The 25,262-nt window shown below is 45.1% G+C and overlaps 1 protein-coding gene and 1 long non-coding RNA gene across 3 annotated transcripts in view; one reads left to right on the plus strand and one right to left on the minus strand.

The window, feature by feature from the left end:
• FTO (FTO alpha-ketoglutarate dependent dioxygenase) overlaps positions 1 to 25,262 on the minus strand; it is a 339,023-nt gene that overhangs the window by 41,726 nt on the left and 272,035 nt on the right. The window lies entirely within an intron of this gene.
• Positions 14,801 to 16,131, plus strand: LOC109447721 (uncharacterized). The gene is made up of 3 exons (XR_002137404.3): positions 14,801 to 15,193; positions 15,266 to 15,443; positions 15,668 to 16,131. It is a non-coding gene; the product is annotated as an uncharacterized LOC109447721 (long non-coding RNA).

The raw sequence follows: 25,262 nt of genomic DNA on the forward strand, positions 1-25,262 counted from the left end.
CTCCAGAAGAAATTTCTCTCCCGAATTACTCTCATTGAGAAGATGGGTTTGGAGTTAAAACTGAGAATACGAGCATCATATGACACTTTTTTATTGACAAAATCTGGTATTGGGTGTCCTGACCACAAAGCTGGCGTACACACAGAAAAGCAGCACATAAGCAGCCAGGGACAACAGAAAAAGCAACTGTGACAAGTGTAAGCACAAATCAGCTACCGCTGGCTTCAGGGCTGCCTGCCCATAGTGCTCCGCTGGCAGTGGGCATCACGGCCGTCCAGTGAGAACAGGTAGGTAGCTGGTCAGCCTCCAGGAGAATCTGTGTGAACCACCATGAGGAGATCTGCAGTCAGGGAAAGGCCCTGAGAAGCAGTATGACCTGGGCTCCCAAGTCAATAAAAAGAGCCATAGAGCTCCCTCAGCTTACTGAGCTGTGGTTCGCTGACAGGCTTACCTGTAGCCCCTGATGGCAGGTGGCTCACCCTCCTTTGTATTCACGTGCAGGCTGATTTAATCAGGTGTGCACTGGGAGATTTATATCCCATTACTAAAGTGATCTTGGCAAAATAAAAATCTAATGCTGTGGGTTGTAAAAGAACGCTGGGTCACAGAATGAAGGAGCAAGTGGGGTCAGGCAACCGGCCGGCCCTTTCCCACTCTGGCATTCAGACTGAAAGTATTAGCCCAAAATGAGGAACATATTTATCAGGAAAATCTTTTATTCTCTTAAAATAGAGTTTCCTTGAGGAGTCAAAGTTCACAGGAACATTTGCCATGCTGGTGCACAAATTGACATCTTTAATAAGGCTTCTGGAAATTCAGAATTTAAATCACGGTTAGAGTGATAGGGTCAAAACATGTCACATTGAGAACCTAGGGTCACACACAAAAAAATGTTTTCATTATAGCTGAATTGCTTTCAAACATCCTTCGCCTCCGAAAATGATAAACTAAAATAAAGAATCTCAAAACCAACGAACAGGCCCCACCCCAGGGTTTCCTCGAGAAATCTCTGGCTGCAAGGACTTGCCTAGACAGGAGACTAAATGTTTAAATACAGAGCACTCAAACACAAGTGGTCATAGTAGTAGCAATAGTAGCAGTGGCACTAGCAGTAGTAGTTTAAGATGCATGTAGCCGATTTGGAGGAAACAGAGTTCCAGAAACACAAGTAGCTCAGCTGAGTAAGTACAGTTGAGTTGGATCCAGTACACTTCCCCTTATGATAAAGGCAGGCAGCAACAACGGAAGCAAAGGAATAGGGCAAGAAGAGGACTCATCCGGGGGGAAAAAAAAGAGTTTATTACTGTAATTCCTTGGATTAAAACAAAATGATTTCATTCCAGTCAGAACAACGACTTTATAGATGAGTCTCTGTAGCCCGCATGCAGCCATTTTATTAACTCACACTACCCGTCGTGATCACTGTTACAGGAAACAGATGCTTGGATATCTTTCACTTCCACCCCCACCTCCTGCTAACCTGCGCATCAGACATGGGACCCACCCGGTCTGAAACCTTCAGGTGCTCAGCACGCTCAACGCTTATCCCTGGGGTCAAAATATTCCTTCTACAGGAAAGAAAAAGAGCTCTGAATGGCTGCACGAAAGCTCTAGGCTTCTGTCTCAATCCTTGACAGTGACCTAAGGGGGTTTCACTCTTATTATTTATGCTTGTTTTTCACCTCAAACCTATTTCGTGACTTCCCACGAAGATTACAGGATGCAGCCAGGCAGCCGCGACCTCAAGAATAATTAAAACAAAGATGCCACAGTCGGCACGGTAAAGACAATGGGTTTCCAAGCGGCAGAACACAGCGCTGCTGGGGTCTCAACCCAAGGGGAAACCAGCAGCTCCAGCCCAGAGCCTGTTTCCTCAAAAGATTCCCTCGGAATTTCTTCCATTGAAGAGAAGCAGATTCCCCACCAGAAATAACAAACCTTTCCAGCACAGAAGATAAATACGGGGCCCCTGCTTCCGCCGCCCTTTGCCTGGTGCGGCTGACAGCAGCAGCTTCGCGGTAATGTTTTGCTAACTATCAAAACTTGGAGTCATTTGATTTGCAGATGGGGACCCCTATTGGTATGAAAAAAAAAAAAAAAAAAAAAAAAAAACCAACCAGGGAAAGTGGAAAGAAACGCGGCCTTCTTAACCAAATATGCCTGAACTTTCTAATAAAAGGACACAACACGCACCGTTGCAGTTCACAAAGAATAAAACAGTGTTGAAATCCTCTCCTCCCACCCGCACGGACACCCTCATCCTCTCAGAAAAGCCTAACCCTCCCAAACAGGGCTCTGAAGTCGGCCTCGCACGCCTTCCTCCAGCTGCCTGTGTCACCCGGGGTTGCAGTCCATCTCTTCGCTGACAGATCTCCGTGTTGGGCAGGATTTCCAATCCTTCATGACTATCTATTTGTCACTGCAGGTGAGTGGTGGCACTCAGCCTGATCCCCAGCCACTTTCACAGTTACTTATCTGTCTTTATGGATTCATCCTGTGTGTCAAGCCAGCGCATAACAGCATTACTGTCAGGGTGACAAAACTGTCCCCAGAGTGCCACAAATGATTCTCTCTCCTTATGGCTGCTAGCAGGGAAACACAGTGACACTACCTTGCCTCCCTCATCCTTCTCTGGCCCTCGCCTACGTCGGTACCTCCTCCTGTGGGGAGAGGTGGGCAATGAGGGGTTCAGGGCGGAGTGGGCTGGTATAGTCTCTCAAAATTACAACGAAGAAAGGGCGCAGGGCTAGCATTCACGCAGCGCTTCCTGCGATGCACCCAAGCTCTCGTCACCTGCTTATAGGTGAGGCACCCAAGTGTTTAACACCTATCACTGAAGCCAGAGAGTGACTACCCCCTTCCCTTTGACTCCCAGGGCCGGTCACTTCCCCACCCTCCTGAGCACACACATATACCTGGTGAAGGGACCAAAGGCTGTTTTCTGACCAGGGCAAGTCGAGATTTGAATGTTGTCATTTCTAGAGCAGAAATATTAACGGGAACTAATAAAGAAAAAAATTTCCAGGGTACCTTGGGTTTGCCAAATGATTTGTAATCATTTTCGTGAGTCGACTGCTTCAGAAATAACATCTCATTTCTTTCCTGTTTTTAAGTGGAGCCCCCGTTCCATTTCCCTCCACAGGCTTCCTTCAAAATGTAATTTTGACAGTAACGTGGTGCCTGTGGCCATGTTCCGTGGAAGGAAGGTTTCTGCTTTTCCTTTATTTTAATCCCACAATAACGTGCCAAAAGCAGCGCATCCAGGGAGACACTGAATTTTTATTGTCACCAGGAACTTGCTCGGGGATCCCACATTAAGACACGCTTAACCTGCAATCCTTTCACCGGCCAGCTCATAGTGGCCTGCTGACACCGCTCAACAGTTCCACAGATCCCTCCGAAACCAAGGTCAGTGGGCCACAGCTCTGCTCACCGGGGCAGCCACACCATAGTTTGGGGCTTCAATAAGTGTCAGAAAAATTGTCGACAAGACACTCTACCCACCAGGTGGGGTCAGGGATGAAGTCTAGTTAGAAGGCTTTGCTTTCCCTTTGAAAGGTCAACTGAAACACAAGTGCACGCGCGTGCAGACCCACACGCACGCACACACACGCACACACCCATTCAGGCGTGCCTCCAACGTCGCTTTGTTCTTACCCTGATGAGAGCTCACTATCTTGAGGTTGTTTTTTTTTAAATAGGTTCAATCTGATTTCTGACACTGGAAAAACAAACCTAAAAGCAATTTAGAAAACACCTGCCCGTGAAGTCAGATGGCAAAATATCGAAAGCTTCTCTCGAAATCTGTGACCTCAGAGGCTGACATGGTTTGATGGGAAATTTAATGTAATAGGCTGCGAAAGCCAAGAGGCCTGTTGTCAGCAATGAAGTCTGAAAGTTAGCAGAATTAATAACACTGTACAATGGAAGAGCCCTCAAGGGACCAGGCTGCAGAACCAGGGCAGTGGGGAAAAATGACTTTTGAAGTCATTTCACTATGACATTCTGTCATCACTGCTAAACGGAAATAAAAAATCACCCGAATCACCACATGTTTCTTTGTGTGTCCTTCCCTTATCTAATATAAAGTAATCATACCCCACCCAGGCTGGGAATGGACCCTCAAGGGATTCTGAGAGCTCTACTGCGAATCACTAAATGCAATAAGAATAAATGCAAGTGGGAGTCTGTTTAGCACAGAGAGTGATGCTTGGTCTGTTGCCCATCGAAAGCCAATAAATCTCAATGCTTCAACAAGAGATGAAAATGGTTATCTCATCATTGCAGTGCCAGGGCGAAATTTTCTCTGAGCCAGAGTATTTTTATAGATGATTTATGTCCGGGAAGGATAGTTATTTAGCAAAATGGCAGATAATGATGAATAGAAAGTAAATATGAATAGCAGCAAGGGAGTGGGGCTCGGCTGCCCCAACAGAGCAAACAAAATACCTCCATAAAGTACATGCCACAGATAATTGCCATTACACTGAAACCAGCGTTCCTGTATGACGGGGAGTGAAATACAAATGAGCCCCTCGGATTTCGTAAGTGATTGCTTTTTGTTGTTCTAGAATACATGCCCCGGGAGTCTGCTAATTTTTCTTGAAAGCACACTTTTTGCCTGTAGAGTAGTAGTTACAAGCCCTGGCACTGACAAGTGTTCAAATCCCAGCACAGCTTCACAGTTGTTAGACTGAAGTTCCTTAACCTTCCTGCCCCTTAGGTTCCCCTACTGTAAAGAGGGGATGATAGTAAGTACCAAGCTCTCAGGTTTGTTGGAAGGATTCAAGGACGGACTCTAGAGACAGAGCTACCCGTGATTCTCGGGGGAGAATTAACACTACATAAACTTACTATTAGTTAAGAGACCAGCTACCCGGGGGACTGTTTAGAATGCTTTACATTGTATCCAGTTGTCTTCACTCACTGATTCTTTCAGCTGAACCCAGAGTTAAGATGTGAAAAGAGGACAGTTGTAAGTGGGAAACTGGCAGTATACTGATTGGGTGCAGGTCAACATTTACCCAGCACGTTTTTTGATCATTCCACCATCACTATCCTTAATTCTCAAGGCCTATGAAGTGACCACATTATCAAGCTGGAAGAGAAGGAAGGAACAAAGGAAATAATTCAGGGCGTTACAATGAAAAGACAGTGTATTTTGAAAAATAAACAGGAGTGAATTTTGGGGGCCTTTGAATAAAAGATAAGTTGACTGCACACAGAATGTCAAAATGGGATGCAACAAAGATTTTTTTTTTTTAAACACTGTTTTCTGTACTGAAGCACTACACAAGGAGAAAAAAAAAAACTAATTATAGTTTTAAATGTCCAAAACGCCATGTCCACCAAAAGCCCGACGCTCATTAGTACTAGTAATTAACTTTACAACTGTCAACACAAACAGCACACAGGCTGACAGATAGAGAGCAGCTCTGAGGGTGCTAATAAATCCGGAAATAACAACTTGACACACAGATGCACAAAAGGATGCAGGTGATAAAGAAATGTTGACATCAAATCTAATTATCTTGGAAACGGCCAACTACAGCAATGCCCCGTTACAGCTCGTGATGAGCCCCACTGGAACGGCGCTTAACCACTGCCTACAACCAAGCTTTTACGGCCCTTGTCAGCGCGGCTGAGGACAATATCAAACAGGAAATTATGAGTGCCGTGACCCCTCCAAGTCAAAACCCCAATGATGAATATGTGGGCTCGGCAAGGCAGAGCAGATTACCCCCTCACGAGTTCTAAAGCTGGGATGATATATGACATTTTTATCAGGCACTTTCTCAGGAATGTCACCAAGAGGGAAAATAAAGGCCCTGCAAAGAGACGACTGGGTGAATTATGCAACTGTAATTGGCGATCATAACCTGATATGAGTTGAAATTGCTCTGTTTTCATATTGAGATAGCATAAAATTGTCGGGAAATGCAATGGTTCCTTAATGTGGGCTAGATGAGTCTAATATTCTGATCATTTTTCACTCGGTTGCAAGGTAAATCGAGCTTCCTTACCACAGCCACTGTGGCCCAGGGCAATCGAGGGGCCCAATTTTACACTTGAATTGAGCAAATATGTGTAAACTACGATTTTTCATATTTTCTGCATGCATAAGAAGATGAAACATCTTTATCATCTGTATTGTCTGGCTGAGCTTATACAAAATATTAGTTTATCTCTCCTCCTTCGGTTCATTCCATAAGCGAAACACATAGATCTGAAGGACAGGCAATATCCCATATATAAAACAAGTCCATCTCTTATGCAGTCTCATTTCACAAGTTCTCCTATTTAAAACAACAACCGCCACAACAAAGGTAGACACAACGGCAGCACACAAAGGAAGAGTGTTTTTAAAGGGGAGGAAAAAAGCAACTAAAGGCCCTAAACACAACCAGCTCGTTCCATCATTCTCCTGTTCGTGCACAGGTGGGGAAAAGCCAAATAATCTTTGGTGTCTCTCCCACATGGTCTCGGTTTGCCCACTTAGGCAGGTGGACTTGGAAGAGGATGGTATCACCATGTTACTGCTTTCCTGTGGCACACGGAAAAAACAGCGTGTCGCTTTCTTCCTCTTCGGCATTGTTTCTAAACCTGGGAGCAACTAGACAGTATTACTGGGGTTCTTTGGTGCCTGTTCCTGTTCCTTCTTGTTCCCGAGAGCCACCTGCTAGGGGGTGGAGGACCACGGTCCAGCAGAGCTGCTTCTTGACCGCAAAGTGGATTTCCCCTCACCAACTTCTGGCACGCGTCCTCAGGCCCTAGGTCAGCCGCCCCACGCCATCTATGTACAGGGCAAGCTGTGTTTAGCCCAGAGGGTGAGGTCCTGGAAATGGGTCTACTAATGAATCAGCCATTCTAAGAGCCATTACGGCAGGGACCCTCTGGAGACGTGGTTTATTACTGACCATCAGTATATCAGGGCTTTGTCGGCTGATGTCTATGTTCTCGGCAGGCCCTACAAGGGTTCTATTAGTATGCCCAAGGTGTGACTCACCCTCCTGCCGTGTGCAGCCTCCAGCCACGGCGAAACTTGCCTTCATACATCCGACAAATATTCAAAGCATTACAACAATCTTGTGGTTTTTTTCTAAATAATCAAACTACGTGTTTCTAATCAAAATACCCCTGGATAATGGGGTGTGAGTGATGGAGAGACTGGGGAGGGATAAAGAAAACTGACAGGCTGGGGAGAGCCATTCAGATTCAGTCAAATGGCAGAGGTGGGGGCAGCACACGCCAGGGCCAGGGACTTTCAGAATCTACTCTCTTCTGTAGGGGCCGCCCAGCTCCATAATGAATGAAGCAATAAGGGGCAGTGTTGGACAGTTTGCTGGAACTAGCTACAGCTAAGCTAAGGTACAGTCAGGAAAAAATATTTCCTGCGATATATTTGTGTATGTGCATTGGGGTGAGAGAAGGCTACAGAAGAGTCCACTCTGTTGGTTTTATGGCTCCCCCTCATTCCAGCTCCCTTCTCTCTATATAGCCATCTCCCTGTCCCAGACCGGAAATTCCTTGAAGGCAGGGACCTTGCCTTATTTATCTGGTGTCCCCAGCACCTAGGACAGTCTCTGGCAGAGTTGGCATTCAGCCAATAATTACTGAATGGTAAGTGAACGACGTGACACCAGTGGTAAGCAACCAGGGCATTCATTATCTACTCAGTGTACCAATTACCCCCCAGCTTGGGGGCTTAAAACAAGCATTATTATTTCCAGAGTTTCTGGGGGTCAGGAATTTGGGAGTTGGGTGGGTCTGGTTCAGGGTCTCTCACAAGGATATCATCAGTGTACAAGCTTGTGTGGCCGTCATCTGAGGCTTGGCTTGGACTGGAAGATCCACTTCTAAATTCACTGACATGGTTGTGGGCTGGAGGCCTCAATTCCACAGCATGAGGGCTTCTGCACAGGATGACTTCCCAGCATGGCAGCTGGCTTCCCCCAGAGCGAGCGGTCCAGAGAGAAAGAGACTGCAGTGGCCACAGCGCCTTTTATGACTCAGTTTCCCCTCTTATTCTATTTGTCAGAAGGAAGTCACCAACTCCAGTCCACATTCCAAGGGAGGGGATTCCATAAGGCTGGGAATGCCAGGAGGAGGGGATCGCTGGGGACCATCTTGGAGGCTGGCTACCCCTGCTCGATTTGAAGGTAACCATAAATCCAACCAACCGGGTTCCTCCTACGTAAGAGATACAACGGGTGCTAGAGCTACAACGGCCTGGGGGAAAGCAAGGGATACTGCACGTGACCTCGCAGAACTTGTAATCGTAGGGAAGCTGGGTGCTAAACAACTAGAGTATGAGTGAACCTCAGGGAAGTGGTGGGGGTAAGGGTGGGAATGTAGCAGCACACAGCACCCTTAGCTTAACACCTTTAAACTGGAACTGCGGGCCATCAGACAGATTGTGTTATTATACATGCCGTTACTCTGTACCAGCCATCGTTTGTGGCGTTTTCCCACGTAATTATAGTGTTCTGAAAACGCAGTGCTCTATTGTGAGGAGGAGCCCTTTACAGGTACTAGGCAAGAAGCAGAGATGGTTATCTGCTTCCCGTCTCCAGTGAGGAACTTCAGGCCAGGAGGGCAAAGACTTTCTTGATTGCCACCTTTATTCTTCAGAGAGAAAACAAGTCATAGGAGGAGATAAAAAAATCTGCTCTCTGAGCCCTCAAGATACCCTTCTAATCACGAGATCACGGGGGATCGAGTTGTGCCCATAAGTGATCTCAACCAAACTCAAGCAAAACAAACCTTCCTGTGTAATGTAACTTATTTGCCATTGTATATTTTTCTGAATTATTTTATTTTTAAAGTAATAGAAAGTCACAAGTATAAGTTTTTCTGTTTCTGTTTTTCTTGTTGTGTTTTGTAATCCAAGAATCGATTTCTTTCTTCCTAGGGAATCTTTATTGAATTGCAACACACTCGATATTATTAAGAATTCTGATCAGAGGTAAACATGCAAAAACACTCAGCCAAGGGGATTAAGGCTGTTTGTTAGTGTTTACGTTATCTGTTTTTAATTCCTACATATCCTTTCTTTATCTCAGTGTTTCAACACTAATTGCAAAACAGCCCCCACTAACAGTAACGAGTCCCTGGACCTTTGCAGACCTCTAGACAGAGCTCGTTGCAGAGATAAGGCAGCCTCTTAACAAGACTCCATATCTGGATCAAGGTCTTTTACTGCGTTTCCACTTTCTTTTGCTCATCTGGCCTTCCAGAGGCTAAACCAGCTCACTGAATCATGGAGTTCAGGGTGATATCTTAGTCTGCTGAGAGTCTCTAAACTCAGCCGAGTCTAATGAAATGGACATGCTGCTGTTCTCGGCTTCTTCAGGATGCCTCCTTACTGCAAATGGAGCAAGCCTGAGTGTCAGCTGACGAGAGCACCAATTCCACCTGGTACCCCAAGCAGGTCTGGAGCAAAACCGAGCCCTGTCCCCCATTAATCCTACTTCACTCATATGAACTGACTGAAGCTAAATATAGCTCATTCTAAAGATTTCCAGAATCAAGCACCACTCGCTGCTCCATCTCTTCCTTCCATGAATGTCCGTGCTGCATTCTGGGTAAATAACACTCCCCGAGTTCCGCTTGCATTGGAATCACAGGAAAGTGTCAAAGAAAGAGAAAGCGCTCTTACATCAGTGAGGTTGGTTCAACAGCCACTTACTCTTATTTTATTTAGCAAGAGAGGAACTACGTTCTGTCTTTTCTTTCCTTTAGCCCCAATCTTCCACTCAGCTGTTTCTATGATTACAAATATCTTTTTTCATTACCGACTCACCTACACATTGAAATGGTACCTATTTCATCTTCTTGTCTTGTCTTTTCCTGTATGCCCCTTCCAGAGACTTAATTCAGAAATGGTTGCTAAGCAACTATACATCATAGCAGCCAGTCACCAATTACTAATTGTCCTCAGCACTTTAGCCTTACAAATTTGGACTGCCTGTGACAACGGCAAGTAGTTTTGATGGCAAAAAAAAAAAAAAAAAAAAAAAAGCCACACACACCCAGAGGGTTCTTAGCTCAGTGAAGACAGAAGCACTAATAATAAGTAACAAGGTTCTAATGACCATCGTGGCAGTAACAGAGACTTCCTCCAGTCGCATCCCCACTGAATCTCACAGGTAGAAACCCATCAGCTTGGCACTGTCCTCTGCTCCCGCTCATGAGATAAGCTGGCGGCTGGAGGTATCGGAACACGCGCACCGACGAGAGTGAGGCTACGGGCATTTCACACACATTCACCTTCCTCCCCACTTGGCACCACCCCGTTTCTACAGTTTCTAGTTGAATTGAAGATCTGTTAGTAATCAAATTTCAGCCTCAATTTTATGGTGAGTGTAATGGAGTTAATTTCTCTAATGCTAGCAGTTCATGGAAAGGGTCTCCTGTGGCAACGTAGACCTGGGATTCCCAGCAGCTGGCAGAGATGCCACTAAGGAATTCCTTATTAGCTAAGATGCAACCAGGCAGAAAACTCATTACACAGTGCTAAATATACTTAATTACGTCTATTAGACAAAAATGAACTTGATAATTACAACAAATAACTAAACTGCAGAAAGTGTTCAAGGAAAACAACAACAACAACAACAACACAACAACCCCCACCAGGATCTAAGTGTACAGGGAACTGGAGCTGCACAAAACTAAAGAGAAACTACAAGACACACAGGGCTTTGTGCTGAAGGAGAAACCAGTCTCCGGGTAGGAGGAGCCGACTTAAGTTGCCTATGAAAATGACACATTTACATTTCAAAAGCGCCCTTGTTTATTCGGTATATGTAAAATTTTAATTAGAACGAAATCCTCAGCGGGTAAATGCTTTGTTTGTAGTCTGGTTCTTGGTGGGGCAGGAGGGCTGTAAGGGAGCCCAGTGAACACTCAGTGTGACAAAGAGACATGTAGAATGGGTCAGTCACACACATACTTCCCTGGAGGCTAACAAACGTTCAGAGTCAAATTTGTCTTGTTTCTCTATCACAAAATTGGAGTCCCCAAGTTGGGGGGACCTTTACCGTCAGAAGAATGTACAAGAGGAACCCAGAGTGAATGTCACCTATCAATTTTTTGAGTGCCTGACCTCATTCGGGAGGAGTCACTCCTTCCAGAGGTGGTTCAGGGCAGTTCGGCTTCTGGAAGCCAGGCCACCGAACCCAGTTAACTTTGAGCTGAGACTGGAAAGGACATGGTCTTGGCAAAACCTGGAAGAGAAGGGGAAGACATCACGGTAACCAAGACAGAGATCTGGGACTTCTAGGAGAGAGAAATGGAGGGTGGATTGACATAAGAAGGATCAGAATAAAAGGCTAAAACCAGCGCTATCCCATCTCAGAGTTAAGGAGAGCGCCATGAATGTGTGACCGGCAAGGGACAAAGATGGCTGAAGCCTGGGGGCATCCTTGACTCTTTGGTAACTTCCAGTCTACAGAGAAGAAAGATGGACATGGTTTGTAGCATGGAGGCAGCAGGATGGTTTCCTCTCCCTCAAGTTTGCTGAACAACAATAACCGCTTTTACCTGTGGTCACCGACGGCAATAGCAGAAGAGAACCACTGGCTCTGAACAGTGGGAGAATCAAAAGTCAAGCCTGTACATCCACGGGAATAATCAAGAAGCCCTTTCCTCGTATTATTCACATTTTAAAGAGAATGAAAACAGAAGCGAATGCGGTTTCACGAAAACACTCATTTCCTGATCAAAGAGTTCTACTTCTCAAGCCACTTCTTCTCAGGCTCTTAGCCCCAGGGGTTCCAGTGCAGGGAGCAGTGCCCTGCTGTCTTCCCACTCCCCTGGCTGCAGTCGAGGGGAATGGGCACCTGAGCTGGAAGCACCAGGGCAATGGGATGTGAACACAGAAGGACAGAGCCCCACCGAGAGCTGGTGGCAGCCATCTGTGACCCAAAGAACAGGGTCTGACCAAAAGTGGGACAAACACTGAGGAAATAGGGGCAGCGTATGGGCCAAGGGAACACAGGTCACGGCCACCTCACCTGAACCCAAGATCCTAGTGTACTAAAGCCAGACACTGGACCTTTTCAGACACATGAGCCAATCAGTCATCTTCCCCACCACCTCCTCCCACACCCCAGCCGAGCTTTATACTCCATTTTCAACTAAAAGAATCCTAACTGATGGAGCATGCCCACTAGCAACCATAATGCCTCACATGGACTCAGCCTGCCTTTGAGAGGAATGGACAGAGGAGAACCGTGTGATTTAAAAGGAAAGACCTGAGCCAGGTGACCGCCGACTTTGTGTTTAGCGCCTGCGTGCTGCAGCCCAGAGGCCCTGGGAATGGGCATTTCAGAACCTGGGCCACAACATGGCGGGTCACTGGGCACCGCTTCTTAGAGCTGGGTAGTGAGATCAGAGGATCTGGGACTATCAGCCCAAATCAGTGATCCAGCTGCACTGTGTTTAATCACATATCAATTTTTACTGAAAAGAAAACCATCCAAATTTAATCAGCTCTTCATATGGAAATATTTAACTTTTTTCCCCTGGAGTTGTTTGATATTATTGTTTTAAGAGTCAGGATTAAGAGAAAAATCGAGATGTGTGATAGTGGTGGACACAGAATAGCATCCATTTCTGGCAAGAACGCAAGTCTCATTTCCAGTAGACTCAAGTCTTAAATGCACTGGCGTCTCCGTCAATCGCCCGGCTCAATGAGGAACATATTACGTGGCCATAACCATGAAGCAGAAGACCAGAATGATCCGTGTTACACAGCCCTCAGCAGCAGTCAAGGCAGAATGCTCTGTTTGGTGCGAGTGGGAGCTCCCAGAAGCTCCCGTCGCCCACAAGTTTAGGGAGCGTTCTGCTTTGTATCCAAACCTCTGAGGTTTCTATCAAACAGCCTTACTCCAGAACGAATCTCTGAAGACATAGAATGTGGAACTCTTTTACACATATACCTATTAAAGAACTATGTTCTCTCTCAGCAGCCATAAAATGTAAAACACCTCTTAAAAGAGACTTCCTTTATTTCCCAGCCAAGAGCACACGAGACAAAAGGCTGCCTTTTAAATATAATTTTAAAACACTGTATTAAATAAAGTGAAGTATTGATATACAGAGTGACTTAAAAATCAGGACTGCTTTGGAGATCAGGGACATTTTTAAGTGCAAAAGTGATGTAAGCTATCAGCCAAAGCCAAGAATTTTCCGTGTCAGAAACAGGTCATCAGAAACCCGGGGTGAGGGTAATATACCATGTTTCCTGGAAAATTAGACCTACCCCGAAAATAAGCCCCAGTTAAGATCGTCAGCCAGATGGACACATTTAGTACACTATGATGATGTTCTAGAAGAAGATGACATGACTGTATTTGAATAAATGTAGATTGTTGTACATGAAAAAATAAGACATACTGTGAAAATACACCCTAATGTGTCTTTCGGAGAAAAATTAGTATAAGACCCAGTCTTATTTTTGGGGAAACATGGTAGAGCCTGGTCACCAAGGGCATTGGGAAGATGCGTACATTTAAAGACCACACATCACCTGTGTCCGCCGGTGGGGAGGGAGGGTCAGCCGAGAAGCCTGGCCCAAGCCCAGCCAGGACAACTGCCCAAACTGTCATGAACTGCCGCAAGCTACAGTCTCACATCCTTAGAAACTTCTAACCCCGAGATACTTGCAAAGCGATAACGTGTGCTGGCAATGCAGCTATCAGGTTGCCAATCCACAGCAGATTAATTTTTCTCAAGGCTATTTGTCTTTATGCTGGGGGGGGGGATCTATTTACTAAACGCCATGCCATCTGCCAGGAGGGCAGTTAATCTCCCAGTCCCCTGAAGACGACTTCCGGCCTTCATCCTATTGGCAACATTTACCTTTTCCCTCCAACAGAAGCAATTGTGGGAACTGTTTGCAACCGAGACCATAGAAGCCTGCTTTTGAGAGAAGATTTTTTTTTTTTTGGAACCCAAAGCACAGAAAACTTCATGTCAGTGTTATGGATAACGCTTTTTTTTTTTAAAAAAAAAAACAGGAAAAAGAAATCCCATTTCCATTATGCAATCAGGAAATTGAAGATGTCTATCTCCTCTAACCCACTGCTTGTGGTGCGGTTTTAGCTGAAAACTTTCCCGTAGAGTGTTTTCCTACTGTCTGTTCTGGTGTTTCTGTCACTTCACATTGACTTCTTTTGCTCTCTGTAGCAAATAAATCAGAAAGTTAATAGTTCTGTTGATTTGTTGGAGCCTTTTTTTTTTCTTCTTTAAAAAAATAAAGAAAAGAAAAGAGCTTTAAAGGGGGGAAAAACTGATCCCAGCGTGTTAACAACTCCATCCCATCGTGGTTTCAGGCTGTGGTCATGCCAACTGTCTAGTAAAAAGAGAAATTCCACTGTAGCAGAAGTAATAAAATCTTCTTTTAAAGCACAAATACCATGCAGGGAGGAAACGTAAACCCTTGCGTTGGGAGGTGGGGGTGGCATGAAGTAAAATATGGACTGGAATCCTGGGGATTCGTGGTCACCACACTACTTTGAATAATCTTTCACCCAAAGCAGCTGTTTCCATGACCCAGAACCTTCTCTTCCTCTTAATCCATCACCCAGAGGATTTTAGAAAGATGTAAGCTATTATCTGAAGCTATCTTTATTGTTATTCATATGACAAAATATTTATCACTCACACTGCTTTTTCAAAGAGGCTGCTCTTTCAGATGGCTAGTGAGAAGTTTTTCACCAGCACAGCAGCCTGCTTAGAGCGAGCCAGGGGCAGCTGGTCTGGGAGCATAGGCAGGTAGAGATGGCCAGGAGACACCTGCTTCATACTCACCAATACACTGTCATCCATCGCCCAACCAGGGAGCAGGGCATTTAGCATCCGAGTCTCCAATCTGGATCTCTAGGTCTCATAATTGACAAATAATTGACTTTCCTTAAAATCGGGGTCAAAGCTGCCCACATGACCACCCTTGGTGATGAGCACACTGGGCCAACTGTTCCCCAGGCAGCGGGGAGGAATCCTGCCTGCCCCACAGACCCCCCCCACTCAGTTACTCCAACAAAAGGCAGCAGTTGAATGTAGAGAATAGTCAAGTGAAGAGAGCTGGGATCCTGTGACACGAGGCATTCAGCAGCCAGATTGTTTTCACACAATCACTCAATATCTCTGATGATGGCCGGACTTGGAAGGGGGATCCATTTGCCAGGTACTGCTTTGACACGGCGCGCCAGCAAGCTGGGGGCGGGACGCAAAGCCAAATTCCTGTTTCCTAATGCAGGGTCTTCACGAAATCACCCACATCCCTGACACACGGAGGAATCCTGGGAAAAGAGCTGGCAGAGTGATGGGGCAGGGCCCTGCCAACGGACATCTTGCAGTTTCTACTCCATCTGCCCTCCTTCTTCCCTGTTCCTAGAATTCTGCCTGACGGGGGGAGAAGAGGCAGCTTCTGGGAGGTAAAATGTAGCAGCAGCAGCCACCGCCCATCCTACCACCTTAACAGTTGGATGAATTAAACACAAAGATGCAAAGACAAGTGTTTCATTTCGTCTGGTATTCCCCCAAGCCCTCCCACTGCAGGAGCTAGATGTAAACATTACAATTTCCCCCCCTCACTGCATTGGATTTAATTGTATTCTTAATTGAAAATGAAAATTAATTTGCTTTTGATCAATTCCAGGTGGTAGGTTAGCCTGAACTAGTAGCAGCGTACACTTTCCTTGCTGACCACACGCAAGCGTCCATGAACACCAGAGCGCCTTCCTGGCGTAAACAGGCAGCGGCCTCCCCCTCGTCCACGTCCTCGGGTGTCTCTCTTCCCCACCCCCCACTGATTGGCACCATTCAATTTTTAATAAAAGACTTACAAAAGTGACGATACTGGTGGAAATAAACTGCTGACAGACTTGCTGAGTTAAGTGCGTAATTAAGGCTGTGGAAGTACAGATGTTGAACAATGGTGGCTTACATCAAGATGTATGTGGGTATCACAAATAACCCAGCATCTGGTTTCTTTATCTAAGTACCTTTCTTACGGTTTGGATCTTAATTTTTTACAGTTGACAGCAGTGTTATTTGAGCCAGTCAGTGGCATCTGGCTGCTGGGGGAAAAAAAAAAAAAGAAAGAAAGAAAGAGAATGTGAAAAAAAATCTCCATGCGCTTTAATTAATTGTGGAGAAATTACATGGTCCTTCAACCGTGTAGTTTGTCATCAGTGCACATTACAGATTTATATTAGATGTTTCTCCACAGTGTCAGGAATAATTAAAAGGGGGTAGAAAATGATGCCAGCCAGCAATGCTTTACATCAGTGCTGAAAGTTTTATATTTATTACAGCCAAACAATTTTAGAAGAAGATGTCAACTCAGAGACTTAACTGTGCATGGAATACATATCAGGCTGGAGGGAAAGCCAGTGCCGCTGGCATAATGAGAGGGTTCATGTTTAATCTATCAGGCCGACCAGACTTGGGACGGCGTGCCAGCGTTATTAATGATGCGGCATCCCCTTTTCTCATAAAAACATTCACCCCAAACAATAAGTAACATATGCTTTTTCCTTTCTCCTGAAGTGGTCTTCATCCAATTGCTCTTTCTGATCCTAACAAGAACAGAAGTGCCAACTGTATGCAAGTAACTTTTCTGGCTCAATTAATTTGTGCCACGCATGGCTTGGGTAGCGTTGCTGGAATTCTTTAGCAAAAAGATATCAGAGTCACTTCTGCCTTCACTGAGCACACGATTACAGCAGCCCTGCCAGAGACTTCCACGGAGGGGGCCATGCCCAGACAACAGCCAGCCCCAATGGTAATCGCCACCCTGGACCCATACGAGCTGACAAACTCTCAGAATCTCAGCTTCCTCATTACTCCTGGTAATTACTCCTGGTACCAGTGAACAAACCTAGAACACAAGACTTTATCTCTTTTAGAGGTCAGGGCCCCGGACTGCATTTAGAAACCAAAGGTCACAAAAAAGCTCTCAGAAACATCCCACAGATCCACGCCAAAGGGAACAGTCATCCCTAGGACGTGACCCTTCTGGTCTCCTGTTCCCATAGAGCAGATTTTCTTTTGTATCAGCCGTGCATCAGGCAGCACATATCATGGGATTATTAGGTGCCCTCAACCTTCATCGTGTGTCTTGCAGGAGAGTCAGTACGTGCAGTAATCCCCTAATATGTGATGCCTGTCACTTCTTATTTATTAGCCGCCTGCCCTGGATATTTTCATAATTTCCATGTAGCCAGTGTGGCCCCAGAAGTGGAGACATCCTGGGAACCACAACCTCAGGAAAGCCCCACCTTTGCCCCCTATGGCCTCCGATGAGAGCAGGGTGCCAAATGGGGCTTCTCTCCTCAGGGTCTGTGGATCTAAATGGTGGGAATCATCCTCCCTTAAGCCTTCGTGAGATATGGAAAAACGGTAATGCAGTCTCATAGCAATGTAGGTCTCACGGAATTGCCAGGTGGGTTTAAGAGGGAGCACTGGCTTCAAGTTTAGGCTTCAAGTTTTTTCTACCACCAAGTCATAACACCATCAATCACGTTCAGCACTTCTGTACGTATTATTTCATTTTACTAAACTTGTATAACTCAATGCAGAAGTATAAAAAAAGGGAAACCTCAGCAGTGTCCTTTTCAGTCCTAAATAAAACACACCCCTCAGGCCCATTTTTCCTGTGCTGATGGCTTAGAAAAGTCAGTGTTTAGCTTTCGCTAACGTACTCCCTGCACTTCTAATGAAATCTGCATTTCTTCCTATGGCCCTGGCTTCCTTTCTATTCCCACGTCCTATGGCTCCCCCGTGAGCACTGCTCCACACACTTCCTGTCCCTCAAGCCTGCCCCCACCTCTGGGACTTTGCACTTCCTGTCCCCTGGGTCTGGAACACTAGCTCCATGTCTTCGTGTGGCTGTGTCCTCCTTGCCTTTCAGATCTCAGCTTCAATGTCACAGCTCAGAGAAGCTTTCCCTGACCTCTCTGTCTAATATTACCTGTCTACCCCCATTTCCGAGTTCACTATCGGAAGTTATCTTATGTATTTACTTAACATGGGTCTCTCCCATTAGAATTTAAGCTCCCAGAGAACTTGGAAATACTAAAACTTCAGGGTAGATTTCTCCATCTGCTTAAACATACGAATATCTACAATGAGTTTAAAAAAAAAAAAAAAATCAGCGCATCGAATGTCTCTTTAATTCAGCAGGAAATCTTTAATCTGGTCAGTATAACTGGGATTTTTACCATATCAGTGATTTTTCTTCATCCCAATTGGATTTCAGAGTCACTGATGGAAACTCTTTTTTGGACTGATCCTAATGGAATGAACCAAATTTAAAGCGATGTTGACTTAAAACCATTATTGTTAGAAAGAAAGACAAGGATATTAATAAAAGGTCAAACCACTCATCTTGTGTCCCTAAAAGGATTATTTTAAAGTCAATTCTGTCACTGTCAGTATTAAAGCAGCCCACTCAACCACTCACTAGGTTTGAGCTCTGATTTGAATTGAAGTTTGCAGAGGTTCAAACAAATCTCTGCCAAATCCAGCTTGAGAGAAGAGGAGCTAAGTGAAACCATGGCCAAGCCAAGATTGGTTGGTTCAGCGACACTCCTGCCTCGACCAGCAGGTACCAAGGGCAACCCTGACCTCTGAGGACTGGCCAGGGCCAGAAGAGAGGAAGCTGAAATTAGAACAGGCAGATTTGAACCTAATGTAGAAAACAAATTCCAACTCAAGCCAGAGGCCTGACGAGTGATCAGAGAAATGACAGAAATCTCTGGAGAGGCTACGGTTAGGATACACCCTCCCTGACACCAGCACTTCTTGAGAACTATGAGTGGCTCACCTTGGTAGCTTCTTATAGATAAAGAAAGCACTCAAGGTGTAGTGGAGTGAGCCTGGCGACAGGCCTGCCTTGTAAGCTCCCTGAGGGCAGGGCCACGTCTCTCTAGTTCTCCACTGATGTTCAGGATTCAGGACAGTGGGAGGTGCTCAGGAAAAGTTGGCTGAATGAAAAGCATAAGTCGATAAATAAATCTGTCAGTGACGGAATGGGCCACAGCATCGCTGTAGGGCTAAAATGCTTGGTAATCCCACAGGGATGGAAATCCTACCTCCACCCCGTTTCTCCATGTATCTCTACAGTTTCTTTCCAGAAAGCGAAGTCTCTTCCCCTCTCTCCAACCCCTCTGCATTGACGTGGAAACAAAGACTCCTACTTTTGGAGAAGCAGACGCGCCTTTGAGGTTACTGCTGACAACCTGTCGCCCTCATCAAACTCACCAGACATCACCTTCAGGAAGCCACAACCACACCGTGCTCTGCTCTGTGTGCAAAAAGCAAGGAAAAGCAGGTTCCTAGGGACCGGGAGCTAACGGGTTAAAGGCACCTGGCAGGTGTGGCACATGTAGTGACAGCTGGGCTCTGGTCCCTCCCTACAACAGGCCTCTTCCTTGCAAAGCCAGTTTGCCCTTTTAAGGAAAAGGGGGCAGTGCAACCAGGAGGCCTCCCTTTTGAAGGTGGGTCCTCCTGCCCTCAGAAGCCCCATGGCTGCTCTCGCTGTCCTTGTGGTTTACAAATGGACTGTTGTGCTTTACATATGGACTGTTATACGAGGGCAGATAAAAAATCAGACGGTGTCTAAGAGACTGGATTTGCTCCATCAGTTTTGCAGCCAGAAGTAGACAGTGAGGCTTGGAAGGGGGGCAAACGAATGAGTGGCAAAGACACTTTGCAGGTTGGGCACAAACATGGCGCATGTGGTATGGCTGCAGAAAGAACCTCGCTGAGATCCGCAACCTGGATTGGAACCAGGTGTGCCTCTCAAGACTGGAAATGGTCGAGGTCTCCATCATGGGTTCCGAGGACCACAGGGTCAAGTTACACGATGCAAAGTTCTTCCCAGCTCCTAGATTCTGACTCCATGCAATGCTTGAAAACATCTTATCCTCTGTCTCTGGTGGGTCATCTTTTTGGGGCCAAGTCTATTTAGACACGAATGTAATGCAGTGGTAGCCATAGCTACGAAGATTTCATTTTCATTGTGTTCACTACTGGAGTAAAAGTATGCCTTTCCCTGAGGAAAGTTCACTTCCGTGGGCAAGAACAACCAGGACACAGGTTCAGGGAGCTCTAAGATAAAGAGTAGAGTAGGGTGTATTCTTAATAATAAATATGCTTCCTAAAATTCTAAAAATAATGACAGTATTAGGAAAAATTTAGTTATACTTAACACCACCATTCTAATGAACCTGACTGACAATCACATGCATATAGAATTTTTACCCATTTTTTTTTTTAATGTCAAGGCTACATAATCATTAATTTGCTGTTTTCACTTCATGGTAATCATAAGCATTTCCCCATGTTTGTATGTTGTCTTCATAAACATTGCCTGTCCACCTGGAAGAGTCTATAAAAACTCAAAATAAACCATCTATTAAATGAGGGACTATAAATATAAATCCCTTATAATTCGAAAGCTTCTAGGCAATAGGAAAAAACTAACATCTGAAACATGTACAGCTGTGATATGGCAGAAGAAAATTAAATAAAGGATATACTTTTACCTGAAAGCATGAGCGCTGGACACTATTTGCTCACTTTAGGACCTCTGGAAAAGTAATCACCTTCCCTTTGCCTTAGTTTCCTAAACATGAATGACATACAGGGTAGGGTTGGGGGAACTTTAAAATCCTTTCCTGCTCTAAATTAATTTTATGGGTATTCCTTAAAGCAACTTTACTCTGAGGAACACAAAGAACCATGGGTGCTTTAGCTCACTCCTTAAAGGAGTGGTACAGTAGAAATACAGTGGGTTGTGTCCCTCGTTCCCCCTTTTTGGGAATGGACCTCTCACATGTGTGCACGATTTCAGTAAAGGCAGCCATGTTTGTTGTGTGGCCTCACCCCCTAGCCAGAATTGAATGTTCCAGAAGTGGTCGCCTCCTTTCAGCGGCGTGGACCAGAGATACGGCAGAAGTTGGGGAGCAGGCAGATATGCAGGGAGATGTGGAAATCAAAGATGGCAGACCTCCCGATCTATTCCTGAGATCAGGTTTGCTGTCATCCTGTATCTGTGCAGAGTTCTTCCCAGTCACGTCCCTCATTTCACTGGCACATCTCACATAGCAAAGGGACTCAGAGGTAACAGCCTTCCTTAAACGTCCTCGCTATTACTGTACGACTATACCTCTTGCTAATTTTATAAGACAGAAACAAAGCAGCATTATTAGCTCTATCTATAGAAGAGGAACTGAGGCAATGAGCTTGTAAAAACCCAAATAAACACAGAAATGTACTGGCTGAGCTAGGCCTCCATCCACGGACTCTTGCTTGGCACAAAGACTCTATTTGTTAATTATTTCTGACCCTATAGCTTAACTTCTATTTTACAGTGTGGGAAACCACGAGAAGGAGCTAGAGCTTGCAAACCTCCAGTGTTTTCAGAAACGAACGCATTTCTGAGTGAGCAGAGAGTTATGAGCAAAAAGACGTTCTAGGTTGTTAGTTCTGACCCTCGGATGTGTCTTTACGACCCAGGCCGTCCTCTCCATTCATTCTGCTCTCAATGTGAGGGCCTCGTGTTTCTAGCCCCAAGGCACGGAGTCTGGTCTTTGGTGACTTTCCCTCAGTCCTGCCCTAATGAATACCCTCTTATGCGTGCAGAGATGTTGACAGAGATAGACAACATGGAAGCTGGGAACTCAGTCCAGCCAAACTGTTTAGAACATTAAAAAGCCAAATATTAGATTAGGACTAATCCGGAAAATTCAGAATACTAAGGGGCAATACGAACCTTAAAATAGGATAGGCAGCTGAAAACACGAGCTCTGTGTGTGTGCCTGTTGGCTTCATCTACCCGCCTATCTGAAGGTCTCATTTATCAGATTCATCAGGTTTTTAACCATATACCAGAGATATTCCCTTCACTCCTTGGGGGAAGAAGGCGAGCAGGAACTGGTTCTATATGAGACGATGTGATCTCTATTACATTTCTAAATTAAAGCTTTGCAGTCCTGGATGAGATATTGTTCATTACACCATCTCTACCACCAAAAAAAAAAAAAAAAAGCAATCCCAACCTCAAAAACAAAGAAATTAGAGAGGGAAAGAAATGAATTCAACATATATCCAGCACCCAAGGATCTATGTACAATTGAGGTTTGATTTAAGGAAGAAAGAAGTGAGGGGAAGATACAAAAACCTCTGACAGTTCCAGTTCTTTAATTTAAAAGCACAAACCTTAAAAAACAAAATTCCCAAGGTTTCCCATAAGTGGCAGGAAGCTGCTTTGTCAAAGACCCTGGAAAGGCCTGTAACACACGAGGACATGATTACAATTAAGTGTTCTCTGGTGGGCCTCAGCATGACAAACCGTAATGGCTCCAAGGGAGCCCTTAAAACCGACCATGTCAATGAGCTCCCCCAAGCATCGGGATTTAGAGTTATGGATTAGACCTCTTAACCCCTGTCCTCCCCTCAAAATACCTTAAAGACCCTTTTCTCCCAGGGGAGGAGTTGTTCCAGACAGTATCTGGCTAAGAGATCTTTGTAAAGTCACGTTTAGACATAGTTACAGGACATCTAATGAAGACCCTGCAGTCATCTGAGATATGCCCCCTCATGTTGCCATAAGCCAGATTCAGGGGCCAGAAACACAATGACCTCACCAAAATGAAGAAGAGGCCTTTTAGGGGTCTCGTTTCATTTCTGGATGCAGACAGCTATGGGGTCCTGGAAACGTCACGGGTTTTCATCAAGCTGTGATTTTTATACCTAGAAAGTACTGGTGTGGCTCCTTTTGTTGCAAGTTCGTGTTAAGGAATGCATTGGAATCAAAGTAGAGGGTTTGACAAAGGGAGTATCTGTTTTACAGCGAAAATAAAATTGACAAAGCAGATCCTGTTCAATCAGTAAGGCACTTCCTGCTGAACACGAGGCACTTGGAGACATGAATTCTTTCAAACCACAAGGAAGAACTGGGAATCAGCCCTGCATTTCCTGACCTGAATGGTTACAGTAATCCCCCTGCCCCCCAAATGAAATCAAAATGGAGGATTCCGAAATCTTCACATTCAGCATGGTGACTGTAGTCTGTTATGTTCGAAGGGATTTACGCTCCCAACTATGTTTTGTTGGTGACTCAACGTGCTTCATCCGTTCTCTCTAAGCCCACACTGCCAATGGGGGCTGATAGTGAGACAGACATAGCTATAGACACCAGTGTATTATTAAAAACTCATTCAAGCTAATTTATGTGCCACTGTGAAATAGGAATGTCAGAAGCTCTAGCTCCAGAAGAATTAAAGAGATTTTTAGTGGCTTGAAAGCACTCATGACCCTTTTCAATACCCTGAAACTACCACATAGAACAGCTCTGTTACCTGCTCTGATGTTCACACCCTCTTATTGGTGCATCTCCCACCTCTGGCTGACCAGGTCCCAGGGACAGTATCATGCACGGCATTTGGGACACTTTTGGGATAATGCCTGTAACCGAACTGGAAACAATTATTTCCTAATAAAAGCTTCCTGCTTCCAATGTACTCGTGCCAACAGGTTCCAGTGAGATGGCAAAGTAAGGTACTTTTCTTTGGCAAACATTTTCCATCGTTTTTTTCCTTGTATGGCAAGGGAATTCTTTTCCTTTCACAATCATAAAGCACTGCGAGCTGGAAAAGCAACTAGATCTTTTATTAGACAAGTGCTGCTGAAAGCGGCTTCATTTCCTCGTTCCACAAACACCTGCCTTCCCAGATAGAGGAAAGTCAGTGTTCATTCGAAAGTCTATTTAAAAAGGTGAATGCAACATTTCACATATCCCATTCAGTAACAGGGGAAATAACCACCTTTAATTCTTTACTTTCAGATTTTTAAAATGAGTTTAAGATGTGGCAAGCACTGCTGTGCCCTCATGAAGTGGCAGTTGGCCCCTGCAGCATACCTCTAACCTTCACCACTCAGCAGTGACGACAGCACCACTGAGGCAGCTGAAAGGAGGACACAGCGATACAATATTGAACACATCTTACACGAGACACCCGGACAATTATCAGGACTTTAAAGGTGATTCATGAAGGAAAAAGTCCCATGATTTGGGGCTCACAGAACTCAGTCGGTTCTGACCAACATGAAACTTACCCTGTTTCCTGCAATGGGGTGACAGTCAATTTTATAAAGATGGTTTGATACTAGACAACTGTGCAGTCAACTCAATGTTTTGCCCGGATCTAGATTCCTAGATCTAGAAAATGGGCTGGGCAATAGGTCCTGGGTTTTTCTGCTCCATTTCTCCTCACTCTTCACACTTGAGGGTATTGCCTGAGATCGCCCAGCTTCACTGCCTGAACTTCAGCTCTCTGTTGGACACAAAGTGGCCCATTCTTCAAAGATGACATAGGTTCAGTCACATCACTGAAGGAAAACAGTGGTTCTTTAAAGACAACACTATCTCTTCAAGGAGGTGAAAAAAGTCCATCTGGAATTGACAGGCCCTTGACAATTCGACAAGTTTCTGAAATTCAAGGTGATGTGAAAACATTTAAAGCTAAAGAGGGATGAAGAGGGAATCTGGTCACGCGTGGGTGAGGGTATGGGCAAGCCCTTACCTGCTAGCCCTACGAGAAGACAGTCAAGACGATTACCAACCCACAATAAAATATGAAATCACTAAAACAACTGGACATCTTTTTCTTTCCATTACTGGCTTGGTACTTCGGTATTAATACATCTATGGTCGCTGAGTGGACACAAAGATTGAAGTCTTCTTTCATAGAATAATTTCATAATTTGCACAAATAGTTGGGGCCGTGCTTCCTTCCTTGCATTTTAGGTCTTACCAACAGCTATGTCTGTGGATGTATCCTTAAACCTTCTCCCTGGACTTAAGCTAGTGTTGGAGCACAAAACCCCCTCCTTCAAATGCCCGTTTACTTCCAGGTCTGAAATCAGAGAACCACCCTTGACTCTTTCCTCTTCTTCACCCCCTATAGCCAATTGGTTATGAAGTTCTCTCCCATGAGCAATCCTTTGACATTCACACTTCTCTTCCATCATCGCTGCTCTACCTGGCGCATGCCCACATCTACTCTTCCAGAAATGAACACTGCTTTTCTCCAAATACACCCCTTTACATAAGAACAGCATAAATCTACTGTACACCCTTCCACCAAACTCATCTTCCCCCAATATCACAGCATCCTGTCACCCTCGGCCTTGGAAACCTTTGAAGGCTTCCCAGAACTCAACCCTCTTTGAATACCTCACAT

Source organism: Rhinolophus sinicus, chromosome 8, assembly GCF_057876585.1.
Source record: "Rhinolophus sinicus isolate RSI-liver-muscle chromosome 8, RSI-T2T, whole genome shotgun sequence".
Classification (NCBI taxonomy): Eukaryota; Metazoa; Chordata; class Mammalia; order Chiroptera; family Rhinolophidae; genus Rhinolophus; species Rhinolophus sinicus.